Source organism: Cardiocondyla obscurior, linkage group LG05 (genome assembly GCF_019399895.1).
Source record: "Cardiocondyla obscurior isolate alpha-2009 linkage group LG05, Cobs3.1, whole genome shotgun sequence".
NCBI lineage: Eukaryota > Metazoa > Arthropoda > Insecta > Hymenoptera > Formicidae > Cardiocondyla > Cardiocondyla obscurior.
Window position 1 is genome coordinate 8,815,559 of NC_091868.1, and position 15,078 is coordinate 8,830,636.

A 15,078-nucleotide genomic window follows, 5' to 3' on the forward strand; every position below is an offset into this window, starting at 1 on the left:
AGCGCTTTCTTTTCCGTCGGAGAGGTTTACCGCGGGGAAGAAGCTGCGGGCGATGTTACAAAGGAACGCCGGCGAGTCCCACGCTCTTCGTCGCCGCGTCTCCGGCGGCGTCGTCGGATCGGCGCCAGGAGCCCGCCGCAGGCCGGATGCTGCGCGGCCGAGCAAGGAATTCAGATAAAGGAGCAAGGTGCGCCCCGCATGGTGGTGCAACCGGTCGACTTTGTTTCCAGAATACAATGGCAGAGATTCACGTTAACACCATGGGGCTAACGTCTTGGCGTTATCTAGAATTTACGATTTTTTTTTTTTTTTTTTACGCTTATTTTTTATTTTTTAAGATTATTTTTATTATGTAATATTTTAAATTTAATAAATTGCATTTCTTGCATTATTTAATAATTATTGTTATATTAATTAAAAAGAGTTAAAACAATTAAATATAATAACGTCTAAGTTTTTAGTTCGCGTCCTTCCTTCTACATCGGATGATCCGAAAGAGCGGTTTCGCGTCACCTAGCGCGCGGCACCCAAAGACGGCCCCGCACGTTCGCGATAACGTTTGCCGATGATCGGTAAGGCGATCGACGTCCGGGGTGATCTCTAGGAGATCTCGACGAGAGACGGGAGGCTGGCGGCCAGGAAAATGTCGCGACCGAAAGGCACCGTCGCTTCGCGGACACGAAAACGTGCGGTACGACACCGAAAACAGTCTTATCGCGGCTGCAATAAACATCGTTCGATCTCGAGGCCCCTCGGACGCTTCTCGGGGCTTGGCACGACTCGGCCTGGCTCTCTTTTTCTCTCCCGCGTTGACTGCACGTCGCGAGCCGGCCGTCCGTGCGAGCGGCGTCGCGCACGAGAAAGAGAAAGATGAGGCGCAGGCGGCGACGGCGGCAGCGGGGAATCGGGGCAGGGCCCCTTGCGCTTCCACCGGAGATAAAAATAGATATTACGAGTTTACCGCGGCGCCAAGATTGCGGGGTATCGCGACGATTACGTCATCGGTAGTAGCGCGAGCGGTTGGCGCAAGGACGCCCGTCGCGTCGCCCGCCGTCGCCGTCGGCCGGCGACGTCGTCGTCGAATTTTCACGCTGGTCCACGGATCTTCCGAGCAGCTCTCCCGGCCGCCGCCGCCGTTCTCGCTTCCCCGTCGGGAGAGTTATCGCGGACCAGAAGCGCGAGATCGGCCGCGAGGTGGATATCCCTGGGTGTACGGGGCGTCCGCGAAAAACGCTCGCAGCATCGAAATCCCGAGAAGCGTATCTTCCAGGCTATCGTTTCCGATTAAAGCGCGCGCCGGAAGGCGACCGGGCGTGCGCGTTAAATCCGTCGCTCGAGGAAAAGCGCATCCCGATCGCGTTCGAAGAGGAGAGGCCGGGAGTCGCGAGGTGCATCCCGCGCGTCTCGCGATACAATAAACGCAGTCACGAAATGTAGGCCGCGCCGCGCCGGTGCGGCGCATGTGACGCGGAAAATTGGAAGCAGACCGAAAGCCCTGTAATAAAGCAATTCTGTCGGTTCTCTGGAGATCACGATAAAGAAGCAATTACGGAATTGACTGCAGCTTGCCGCGGCACTTAAGTGTCCTCATTTCTCTACGCTGTTGCAGAGGCGAGGAGGACGGGGGGAGCCCAGAGACGGACGTATTATTTCACGTCTGGCTCTCTGAGCGAGTCGCACGTCCGCGAGTCTTTTATTTTCGTAATCGCTCTCGTTTCCAAGGATCTTGGCGCGATTGAGAAAAACCTCAATGAAACCGGCGGCGCGCGAGATTCAACCGCCGTCGAGAAGAAGTTTTAATCGGGAAATAGTCGCGTATTTTCATCAGCGTTTCGTTATCAAATATATTATACATAAAATATGCCTCTCGTATTATTTTATAAATTGCATTTCTTTTTTTCTTCCTGGCGGTGCATCCGCGCGCGATTTCGTCGTCGATAAAACCGCAGGACGCGAATTCTCGCGCGATCAGAAGGGATCCGTCTAATGGCCAGGAGGCGTCGATCTCTCAGGGATATTTATCGTTCGCGGCGTACGCTCGAGCGGATCTCGAGTGTCGACCTTCCCAGCCGCATACCGATCGGCCGCGCGCGGAGCGATACGGGCAAGGTGTTTGCACGGGAGCGGTGTGTAAACACGGATGGAAGGAAAAATAACGCGCCTCCACCGTTCCGAGACACGCGACAGCGTCGGTTAAAGTGTCCGCAGCTTCGTTTGGAATGCGATACCATCGGCCGCTGCCGTCTCGCCATCGCGTCCTCTCCCCCGCTTCGGTTTGACGGAAAGGCGCATATCTCGCGAGATAAGGCGCGCTAAAATCCTAATCCGCGGATGTAAAATTAATTCAGCGGATGTCCGCGAATTCGTCGCGCGTGCACGCTAATTTTCGCAGACTGCATTGTTTCGGCCTCGCGTTCGTCCAGCGTCGCGGTCGGCGTCGCGACGCGCCGGAAATAAATTCAGACGCCGGAAAAAGCGGCGCGTCTGGAGGAGCGCGGGCGACCGTTTATAAATCATTGAAGGGGGAGCCGGGCAATAAATTTCGGACGGGGGCGAGAGAAGGAGACGCGGAAGAAGTCGCGGCCCCGAAAGCAAATTCCATTGAGATCAGACGCCAATTACTTATCGGCGCGCCGCGATCCACGAGAATAATGCCCGGCGGCCTTCGCTCTTCCCCGATTGCGATTAGCTCACGCAGCATCCCGGCCAGGGTGTTGTTTTCTTCATCGGGCCGACGCTTGGTATTCGTAAACGTCGGCATAAAAAAAAAAAAAAAAAAAATAACTTCGAGACTAATTAATTTCAATTTTCGACCTAATAAATAAGATAAATTTTTGAAAGATGTGACGTCGACGTTCCATTTACGCTCGGCTCTGATCGATGAGAGGAGCCAATTGTGTGCGGCGCTTTAAGCGGACCGTCGCGTAGCCGTCGGGAGTGCCAATGTGTTTTTCCCAGTTGGGTCAAACACCCTGAAGCTTAGATAAGGTTCCCAACCTTGGCATGGCCGAGCCAAGTAACCGCGTAACGTAAGTACGCGATCACGCCGCCGTTTCGAGGCGTAAAAAATCCCGCGCGGAACGAGATAAACCGCGTGCGTTAGTGCGAGGCGAATAAGTGGCACACGGGGAAAAGAATTCAAGCCGCGAGACTCCGATCTTTCGTTCCGCGCGACGAAAAAGCGCGGATTGCAGGATCTTAGCGTGCTCGTTCGCTCGCAGATCCTGACCCTGATTCCCGGTCATCATCCACGGCTATCTCTGCCAATCACTGGCAAAAGGAAGGAAAGAAATCCGCGAGACGCGCGTAAGATCGTACCGGGGCGAGGCCAAGGAATACGACGCAACGGGGTCGACGGCTGTACGGTAAAGGTAGTAAAGGCAGGCAGCGACCGTCTCGTATATATATCGAACGGACGGAGAGAGACGTGACCCTTGTCCTTCAAACGGCCTTTCTACGACCGCGCAGCGCCGCATAGGTGCGCGTTGCATACCTAACGACACGCGCTCTCGCCAGGAAACCCGGCCGCCTCTCGTGCTCCAGCTGCAGCCTGCAACTCTCCGCCAGGGACGCACTTGCCAAATTCCTCACCTCCGCGAACGCACCGCGGAGTCGGTGGAGAACACGTCCGAAACGCCTCAACGTCGCGTTGAGCGAGATGGAACGGCTCGACTTCGCCGGACACCCCGTATATCGCGTCATATGCATATGCCGCGCCACGCACACTTACGCACGCGGGTGTGTGTATCTAGTTTGATAGACGAGAGCGAGGCGATAGGAACTACGAGTTCAGCCGAGCGGTGTTTGCCCGCGATAAGATGCACCAGTCGCCACTGGCGCCTGTGCTGTGTGCCGAGACTCGGGAATTTCAGCGCTCCGCGGGCCGCCCAGCTGGAGGGTCGCTCGCAGGACGAGAGCCCTAATCCTGCGGCGACGGCGGCGGCAGATTAGAATCACCGGGAGGCCGGCGATACCGAAGAGCAACACTTTTATCTCCCGGTTTATCTCCGAATTGTAAATACTATCTGTCTAAAAATAAATCCCTATCAAAAATCCTTGGTTTCTTTCATCAAAAAAAAAAAAAAGACAATTTTTCTCTTCCTTTGGTAGTTTTCAGCCGAAGGCAAGGCACAATGAAGAATCGCTTTCAACCTAGCGCGCGCAATCAGAAAAAGGTTCGCTCTGAGGAAGAGACGCGATTTCAGAAGATCAATGAAGATGTACCACCCGCGGCTATCCTTCTCGACCCCTCGTTATCCTTTTCTCCCGCAGGGAAACCGCGAGAAACCGGTGTCGCAGAGTTCGCGGGTCTCGATAGTACCTCTTTGTCGTCAAGAACATTAATTTCGAACCGGACGCGATCGTGATCCCACCGCCGAGAAACGTGCCGATCATTGGAACGCCGCGAGAAACGGCGCACGTTCCCGTCGATTAGCGAAATTACAGAGGTGGCGGCCGCGCGCTTTATCACCACCTCGTTATACGTAATAATCACAATTTTCCTCGTTTCCACGCACGAGCATTGTTCTGGCGCCAGCTATTGGCCAAGTGTTAATTTCGAAAAAAAAAAAAAAAAGGTGGGAACGGTCTCGCGTGTGTAATAATTGTCAAAGCCTATGAGGTCAGATAACAACGAGATATCCCGATATCGCGCGGTTTTCACGAGGCTTTCTGGCGCCTTTTCCGGCTATCTGGCGGCGCACCGATATCCGAACCGTATAGATACTCGCCGCGGAGACGCTTTAGAGATCGATAAGAGGAAAGAGGCTCGCGCCGAAGATACAGGTGTACGGAAGTGTAGAGCTCCGGGCTCTGTCAATCAAAGCGACGACGACGCGACGGTGTCGACGGGAGCCGCACACGTCAGAGAGGCGACGGATGACCGCGTCAGCGAGTCGCCAAGTCGAGGACAAGCGCCTTTTAAACGAGACCGGGCGAAGGATCGGCCCGTCGCGCCGGCGAGGCGCGCGAACGGCTCGACTTTCACGTGGGATCCTCTATCTCCGCGCGAGCGAAAAAAAAATCGCACGCGCTCGCGTGCGACGGCAGGAGGAGACGGCGACGACGACAACAAAGCCATAAACCGCCTCGCTTCCTGCGTCGCGCCGCCCGTCCGGTTTCTGAAAGCATTACGTCGCCGTCGCTCGTCCTCGTCATTATCGTCGCTCGCCGAGCTCGTGCACGCAAACCTGACACGCGCGGCATAAATATCGGCGAAATAATATCCGCGCATTCTGAGAAAATGAGCGTCTCATCTCCGACGAGAGCGAGGGCGAGGGGCCAGGACGAAGATCGCGCGACGTGCGCGTATAAAAAAAAAAGAGAAAAAAAAAAAGGAAAAGAAAAAATAGTTACGTTCCCGGTGATTATCTAAGCGCGAGTAACACAATGATATAATAATGAATGCGATTAAATAGATGTATCGCCGCGAATTATTTAATCGAAAGAACGGCCGCGCGGGTAAAAATAGATTATCGAGGCGGCGGCGATGCAGCGGTTTCTCGAGACTTTGATCGCGACCGAGTGTCGCCGCGAGTCTCGCTGAATCGACGAGATAGATCCGACGAATCGAGCTGAGAATTTCGAAAGCGGCATCTCTCTGATCGCCTTCGCAAATCCCGCGGGGCACTTTCGGAGTCATTTAAAAGAGAGATAACCAGCAGAGCAAACTGAATCACCCGGAGCTGGAAAAAAAAAGCTACGCGTATCGCTTCTTGCGTTCCTCTTGGAGAAAAAAATCGATCCCAGAAGATTTTTGATCGTCGGGATTTAACGGGACGGAAATCGAACGCCGCGCGCATACACGCACGGGACACACGGCTCTCGCGAAACGCGTACGCGCCTTGCACGCACGTGCGTGTGTGAATAGTAAGCGGAGGCATAAAGTCATCGGGTGTTTGCTTAAGCGCGTGTCATATTAGAGAACGGTACAGAGAATATCATTGGCGCCCGCGCGGCGCGTGCGGATGGAATCTGAATAAAATGCAGGAGAAAGACGTCACGTGTGTACATAATACATCTCGATTTATATATGCAAGTAGTATATCGGGACACGAGGCATTGTGAAACAAGTAGGCGGCCACGCCGCGAATAGTATCGCAATAAAATCGTTCAATTTATTTCGGTTCTCCTGCGAGCGGAGAGTGTCGGCCGCGGTACGAACATCTAAAAAAAGAACTCCTCGCCTCTATTATGCGCGAACGGACGGCGGCGGCGGCGGCGGCAATGCTCGATTAAAAGGACACTTGGCAGGGCCTATATTTTCGTTGGCCCTTATCGATATCACGCCACAGCATCCGTCGTACTTGCGACGGCATCGCTAGGCCGCGCTTTCGGAGAGCTTTATTAATAACCGGCGAGTCTTTCGCCCTTCCGCCGGCGATAATATTAAGAAGCTGCTCCCCCGAATACGAGTATCGATTAAAATTAATTGTAATAAAAAATATTTTTTTTACTTTCAATAATTAAATTATTAAAAATATGAGAAGGGAAGAAAAGTTCGAGTTTTCTTTCGAGCGGGGTGTCTATAAGATATACGAGACTGCGGAACTTACGTGAGACATATGGAAGAAAAAAAAAAAAAAGAAAAAAATGAAAAAAAAAAGTTTGACCGTGAAAGAATCGGGACGTGGGAAGCGAGAAAAAGCGCGCAGACCTAGCGCAGCGTTCGACTATCGTAAAAAGAATTGGCGCTGTGAGATCATAGTCACGACCCTCTTAAAGCCTCGAGGCTCGCTTTCTTAAGAGTGCGTATCGCAGGACACATGTTGGATCCCCGAGATCGTGAGGAGAAGAAAGAGGGGGAAGGGGGGAGAAAAAAAAAGGGACGAGGGACCCGTCCTTCCTAGACGATTCTAAAAAAGGCCGACGCCGGGGAGGCCTCGGAATCGACGTCGTCGTCGCGGCCGGGCTTCCTCGTCATTGTCCGCGAACAATGCGCCTGTAAGGAGATACGCGCGTAATGCTGCGCGTTATGCATGGGCGCCACGTGCGCGTGTGAGTGCATAACGTTATGCCCGCACACACGCGAGGAGATACGTGTTGACGCTTTGTAATGGTAGAATAAAAGATGGCCCGACGCCAGTGAAGGCGCCACATACCAGGCGCCGCCTAACCGCTCTTTTCCTCCGTCCTGCTCTCGTGCGTGCCGCGGTCCGTTCCCGCAGCTCGTCCTCTCTCTCTCTCTGTCTCTCTTTCTCGCTCTTGTCGGTGCACGTCCTTCTCCCACGACAGCTGCCTCTCCCTCGTCTTCTCAACTCGCCCCGCGACAGTCCGACCGTTCACTCGCATTCTCTCTTTCTCTCTTGTGCTACCTTATCCGCCCCACGCTATTTCTCGATCCCCCGTTCCTCACTCCATTTCTCTCTATCTCTCTCCCTCTTTCTTTTTCCCGGCCGATTCTTTGACCCTATACAAACAGGGCCGCGCGTGCAGTATGCACGGAGGAATGCGCGGGGGCTTCGCGCGCGTTTTGCACGCGTGTACGTGCGCGCGTAACGATCATCTTTATTTTTTTTTCCGCCCGTCGGCACCGAGGCAAGCTTCACCCCCGCGGAGGGTCCCCCGATTTCTTTTCCTCCCTCTGCCCCTTTTCTCGCCCGCCTCCCTTATCTCTCGCTCTCGCACGTATCTCGCGCGAGATACGCGGCGTCGAAACTGCGCTCGATAATTTTGCAAGAGCGCTCCGGCGTACAATGGCGCCGGCAGCGCGAGGAAATCGGAATGTTGCGCTCCAGCGAAATTCCGCGGAGAAGACAAGACGCGCGAGCGTTGCTCGAATCCGCGAAGCCCGTCATTAAGTCTCGAACGCGCGCGGCCCATCCGCTCGAGGCAAACCTATCGATCCTGGTTAAACGAACGTCCGCGTGTCATTGCACCGGCGGAATTCCTGAGTGCGACCTTCAGACCCTTTTTTTTTTTTCCATTCGGCGCGTATTCGCGTGCGACACGCGTATCGCGTGATGCACGGCATGCGCGTTGCGATCGCGCGTATCGCTCCGCTCGACGAAAACAAAAGGGCCGAGGAGATGGGGCACTAAACGAAGTGGAAGTCTCCGGCGCGCCTAGAATCTTGACGTCCCGGCGATTTCGAAACGCCCCGGTGTCCCGGAGACGCGGGGAGCAACGTATTCCCGCGTTTCCTCTCCACGGGACTTCTGTCTTCTATTAATAGTCGCGAGGCGAGTCGCGCGTGGCCGCGATCCTTTAATCCTTTCGGCGCTGAACGGCCCGACGAGGCGTAACTTATGGCAACGGTAGCAGCGCGAGCGAACGCCTTTCTATCGATCGACAGGTCCGATGTCGATAATCGCGCAACACGTGTAACTTGACGACGACACGCGATTAACTGCGCGGTACTTGGCCGCGTAGCTTTTGCTATCCGCAAAAATTCGGTAAACGTTGCCCGGCGAAGGAACGGAAGGTTCATCTCCTTCGACCCGCGAACGAAGGTATCAACGTTCCTTTGATCGAGCGGCACTCTTCCGTCCTATTAACGACGCCGTGGATTATTTTCCGCGCGAATATAATCGACGATAAATGGGAGACGAAAAGTACCGCCCGGCCAGTTTCGAGATGCTGCCGCGTGCCCGACTTATCTCCTCGCGATTTATCACCGCGCTTGAAAAATGACAGATAATGCTAAATGACTTAATCGTGACTCAGAATGTATCTATTAAGCGCGTTGAATAATTTTAAAACCGTGTTTGCATTTTATTCATTCATAGCAAAGGACGGTAATCTTACTCGTCGCGATCGGGTATCCGTATACAAAATGATCTTTGCGAGGTAAAAGTACGTGCCTTGTCTTGTAAAATTAGCGACGGCTTGTAATCGCCCGTAAAAACAAGATGAAAGAGTGAATCGAACGGGTAATAAATGTGTTTTAAATTATCGCGAATCGCCACTTTAACTGTCTAATATTCGTCCGCGCGATTAACCGCGTCGCTGATTTTTCCCGCTTTCACGGGAAGAGGTATCGATTCGGGCCGAACGTAAAAAAATTGCTCGCGTTAATCGCGAGGTGAGAGAGCTGAAATATTCTCGGACAACCACTCCGTCCGCGTCGTCGAGTCTCGTTCGAGCGGGGCAATTGATGCGCGTCTGAAATTACGATGGCAAAAAAATCTGGGGCACACATAGCGAAATTGCCCGACAATCATTAGCGAGCGTAAGAGTGTACGTTATACGAGACTTAATTCCCCAGTCTGCCTCCACGTTTCCCCTCTCCCTATCTCTTTTCTCTGTCTTTCTCGCTGCTCTCTATTTTACCTCCCCCGTCGTCCCTCGATCCCTCGATCGCTCTCTCAAATCGCTAGCTCCTACTTGTTCCCTATATCTCTCCGCGTTGCTTGCCCGCAAACACGCGCCAGCGGAGCGCGAATGTCTGCTCGCAGAAAGCGTTACGCTTCACGAGAGGAGATAAAAATGATTTCCTTTAAATCTTTCGAGTGTACGACCCTCATGAATGCGAGGAGCGTAAAAGAAGTACGGCGCTATATCGTAGATTTTTTTTTACGTAATCCGAGGTCCTAGCGCGGTTCCCGGATAGCGTCAGGCGCGAAATAAATGCATCTTTTTCCGGGCATTTTCGTCGGTGACGCAAGTGCGCGCACCGACACGATTTCGCGGCGATCGCAGCATCGGAGGCCGCCGATTGAAACGCTCGGCCGGGCGCGATAGCGAAGAAGATGCGGGATTCTCGGAAGAGCGGGCGAACTTTGACAGATGGCCTCGTGCGCGTATCTCTTTTCTTTCTCCCTAGAGAGGCCTCGCCACGTCTCGCCGGCGGCTGGTTCCGCCGCGGTATAATTTAATTATTAATTTAACGACGACAAAGTAACGATCGGTCGCGGACAATGAGCAAGTCCGATTATCTCGGCGCGGACGCGGCGCGGCAGTGGTCTCGTAAACCGGGCCTACCGCGGGTTGCATTGTAATTTACGCCGATATTTATGCGAGATGCGCTTGTCGGCGGAGTCTCCTCGTTACGGAGAGTTAACCATCTCGCGGAGCCGAATGACGACTCGTCCCGTCTCTCCTCGGCGAGTGCCATGCACGCGCGGCCGCGCGGTATGCAAATTATTTCTCGGAGACGCTCGTCGTAATTATATGTAGGTCAATAATGTTATCGATAAAAATCGCGATCACGTACGCCACGGTTACGAGCACGCGAGATGCCGATGGTCCCTCCAATCAAGGCCGCGTAGCAAAATCGGCGAAATGTTTTAATAAATCTGTTGTGTAATGGATTCTTCTTTCATTAAGATATTTGTATAAATATTTTTTTTTTTTAAATTTTACTTATGAAAGGAAAGAAATATCTGCACCGCTGCGTCAAAATGCAACGCGTCCAGTTAATTATTCGAGGGTACCGGGGAGATTTAACGGGCGCCTCGGGATTGTCGGGAAGCAGCGATTTGGAAGTTTGCGTTTACGCGAATGATACCGCGGCACAAATATACAGTTAACGAAGTGCGCTTCTGGATCTATTTTCGCTCGATCGAAAGATCGAGGCCGTCGACCCAAACGGATCTCACGAGAGCCGAGAGAAAGAGAAGGAGAAAAAAGGAAGAGATAGCGAGAGGGACACCGAACCGCTTTTGCGATACTTGCTCCTCTCTTTTTCTCTCCCGTGCTCGAATACGACGAGGACGATGACGACAACGAGGAGCAATCAATCCGTCATTTTATTAAAAGGCTTATTTCGCGCCGCGATTTCATTCCCTCTCAAGTGGCCTGATCCAATTCGAATTCATGTCGCTGCATGCGTCGTCGCTAAGCTCTCTTCCATTGACCGGCTCGTGTGCGATCGTCCCCGGTATCTCGGTACGCGAACCAAGTCATCTCGTAACCCTTCAACTGCGGCACGCGCGAGCGAAATTGCTGGGGCGAGCCGGACCGAGAGAATTCGCGACGCAGATTTATCAATTGGAGTGCGGCGACTCCAATGCCCTCCAATCGACACGACGATTCAACGAGTTTTCATGAGGGAGAACAGCGGAGACGAGGAAGGCGAGCGAATACTAGAACCGTTTAGCGAGAGCCGTGCTCGCCAAAGGGAGCCGCGATGATGAACGAACGAGGAAATCGCGTCGAATGAGTCACGTCAACGGCGAGGACTCGAAATGATAGGCCGCGTACACCGAGGCCGCTAATTGATGCGCTTTAAAGTCGTCCGCTTGTTTTCCCGCTTAACGAACCGTTAACTCTAGCTAACGGCTGCGTAAATGTTTCCCTGTCGGATTCCCCTCGTCGCGACCTGCCACCGGAAAAGCGTGTCGACGCAGATTTTTCATTCACTACCGCGAAACGTATACGTAGATCTGGAAACGTCACGCGCGAAGCTGTAACGAAACGGCCGGCGCACGCCGGCCCAGCATCCGCTCTCTCCCCTTTAAAATCTTCGATCCGGCTCCTCCGCCAGATTGCGACGACCTTGATTCTCTCGCACGGTTTAACCGTGACGTCCAAGATACAGCTATTTTGAAACCGAGACAAAAACGAGCACTGTAACGGGTAATTTTATCGAAAATCCGGCCGGTTTGTTGTGGCATGATGCAATACCGATTAACCGATTAGGAAGAGTAAAAAAAACACTAAATTATCGTATCTACAGAAGCAACGACAGCTCGGCGATATATATACATTCCACGTAAATGCGTCCTAAGCGTTTCACGCTAATGAACTGATACAATGAAAAAGTACAGCGGGGGATAAATTTAAAACGTCGCCGAGACGTGAACGACTCGAGCTAACGGGCGCCAAGAGAGACGTTCGGGTTCGGAAAGCGTTTCTCGAAAGGTGATTTTCCCAAAAGGTCCGTAAAAAGTTATACGAGACACGCCACGCCGCTTTTGTTCCCGAGAAAGACCCGGCGCGACCCCGGCCCGGGAGATCCGGAGCCGGGATGAATGGGGTGCTCGTCCGTTTACCTCGGTTATCGCGCCAAGGGATGGCGCCAGTCGGCGACCGCCCCATTGAGAAGGGATGCGGAGAAGGGTTGGACCCGGCGACGTCGCGCCGGCGGAGAGGAAACGGACACGAGCAACCTGTTGCTCTTCGGGATGCAAGTCCACGTGGCCATCTCCTCCGGGCCGGCTCTCCCCCCGGCACCCACACGCAACATGTTGCAATCCCCCGAACCCCACGGGCGTCGTAAAGTATTCGCGCGACGACGGATTATCGCGCGCCGCACGTGGGTGGACCATTTATCTCGGTAGAGCCGAGAGGCGCTGGGCGCGAGAGATAATTGATGAACGCGTTTTTACCTGGCGCTGACGGTTTTTGCGAGAAACCACGGGATGGGTGGACTGCGAACGGCGCGGTGGAAAATACGACGACAGTAATACAACGGGCACGATAATAACGTAAGAGTTATGTAATGACAGAGCGAGGGAACGTTGTAAATCTTATTCGGCTTATTAACGTCGCGTGATGTGTATATTAAAGGCCGTGAATCATAAAAATTTTTTTTTAATGGAGTAATAATGGTTTTAATATACGCGGCCGGGGTGAATCACTGACGCGATATATGTGAATTAACTCGTGTGAACTGAGACACGTTTTTATGTATGCGAGCTTTTTCAAATATTATTAAAAATTATTGAACACTCGAGAGGCTCAAGTGTATATTATTTCCGAAGTCAATCCCGGCACCCGGGGGATCATGCGTCTTCCTCATCCGCGATGAAGATTCTCGAGAGGCGAGACTGACGGCGCATTTCGATCGATCGTCGGCCGAAGGCGGCACGACGACGGACGTCTAAAGCAAGCAATAGAGAGAAAGACCGAAGAAAAAGGAAGAGAGAGAGAAAGAGAGAGGGAGAGACCTAGCGCCAAAATAAATCAATAAAATAGCGAACCAAGTCGGGCACGTAGGCGCATATACGTGCATACAACGTGCAGACCGGCACGTATGTGGACAAGGGAAGCGGGGCCGAGGGAAAAGAGCCGCGGCAGACGGGCGAAGAGAGAGAGAAAGAAGAGAGCCAGGCGAGCGAGGTCGAGACACGCGGCAGCTGTCTGGCGCCAGGGGTCCCCCTGTTCCCTCAAACAGTCGCGCCGAATGCCACCCACCTTAACCGACCGACCTATCGTGCCATTCTCAAACCTGCCTGCATCCCGGGAGCCGGCTTTTCTCCCCGCCAACCCCTCTACTCTTACCCCGCGTTCCAGCACCGGTCCCTACGGTCCTCCGGATTTCGTCCTGCGCCAGATGCAGCGGCCCCGACGACATACGGCACCGTTTGATGGATCGGCCCGTCGGCCGTATTCCGCCGAGTAGAAACTTCCGATCAAGCGAGAGAGCCCGACAAACAAATCGTTGAAACTGTCCAACCGCGTTGATAAGCGAATAAATGAATCTAGCCGAGCTGACCGGGAGGGACTCGACGATCGCGCCCGACCGGCGGGAAACGCACTCGATCGAACGATATTTCTGTTCTCTCCCGGAAGCGCCGTTCTATCTATAACCGGCTCAAATAAAAAGGCCAGCCGCGCTGCGTGTTTATGATTCCGTGTCATCCTCTCCGGTGCTCGAAACTTGACGTGTCGCGTATTACATCGCCGCGTTTTACGTCGCGCGAATGCATTCGTTATGCCGATGAAAGTGCAATCGCGTCGGATGACTCCCGTTTCCGGTGGAAACTTTAATCGAGAATTCGAAGACACGAGCCTAGCAATAAATAAGAGCGAATAAAGAGCAAAATAATTTTTTTTTATTTAAGATACGTAATCAAAATGCAATTAGCAGAAATAGAAATAAAAAAAAAAAGTCCGTGGGGTTTTATTTTAAATTGTCACGAGCAACGTTCTCTCAAACGGAAAACGGGCTGGAGCCGGGGATAAATTGCGTTCTACGCGATTACTCTCGGATTAAATGCATGAACACACGCGTCGTCTCTTATTCGCTCTTGTAAAATATCGCGAGATCCGCCGGACAGACGCAATTTGCTGTTGGCTTAGGAATGCGACGTCTGCCGACGTTGGAGCAGCGGCCTTTGCATTGGCAAAGACAAACACTTGCAATTAGTAACAGCAAAAACCACGAAAGACAAACTCATTGCGACATCACCGTCAGCACGAAAATTACAATTACTTAAAATTGCGACTCGTTTTTCTCCTCTACGATATGGAAAACAATCTTCCCACAAAACTACTCGTTTTTTTTTTTATAAAGCATAATTTACAAGTCTATCCAAAATTTTTTTCTCCTGTACACTCAATTGTAATAACTTAATAAAAAAAATTCCCAGTTTAACGTGTCTACTTTTTTTTTCCCCTTTTTTTATTTACGCAAATTATTTCCCGTCGTTAATAACTTGCGAATTCGAGCGGTTCCGACGAGAAAATCCGGTGGCGCAATCGCGGAAAATTATTGAACAACGTTGCGGAGAAACGAGAGTGATCGTCGCGCGAGTCGGCGCCGAGCGTAGCGCGCTCACTTTCCTGCTTCTGGCCGGGGCCAAAAGCGTTTCAGGCGTTCCACGAAGCGGCGGGCGCGAGACCGGCCCGAAAAACGACGAGTTCGCGATCCGTGCGGTGCGTCATGCGTGAAAAGCTACGCGCGCGTCAGCCCCGCGGAACGCGCGTGCTGAGGAAATTTCTTCGACGACCGCGGTTCGGGATCGCGAAACATTATCCCTACCCTCCGAGAAATCTCCCTCGGGAACGCGGTGCTCTTTGCACACGGCGCGGTGCAAACTAAACGTAAACAAGTACAGCCACACGTAAAAAAAACGTCATTTCTTTAGATAACGTAATGTGAGAAAGAGACTTTAATTTATTTTTGAAATTTACTTTCGAATTTCAACCTTATTCTCGCAATTCGAAGGGGCAGGCTCGCCTAAAATTGAACTCGTTTTCATTTTTCTCAGACGAGAATTAACGAGAGGGAAATCGATCAACGTTGATCGTGTAGACGCAGTCATCGATCATAGGCGTCACGGATCCCCATTGTAGGGATCTCGGATCGACCGTGAGATCCAAAGATAAGAAAAAAAAAGAGAAAAAAAAAAGAAAAAAAAAGAGAGAGAAAAAGAAAAGGAATGTACGTGACACGAGAAATGGATCGTCTTA

General features: G+C 52.3%; 1 protein-coding gene across 1 annotated transcript in view; it reads right to left on the minus strand.

The window, feature by feature from the left end:
- Window positions 1-15,078, minus strand: part of Dad (Daughters against dpp) — a 37,268-nt gene that overhangs the window by 6,480 nt on the left and 15,710 nt on the right. The window lies entirely within an intron of this gene.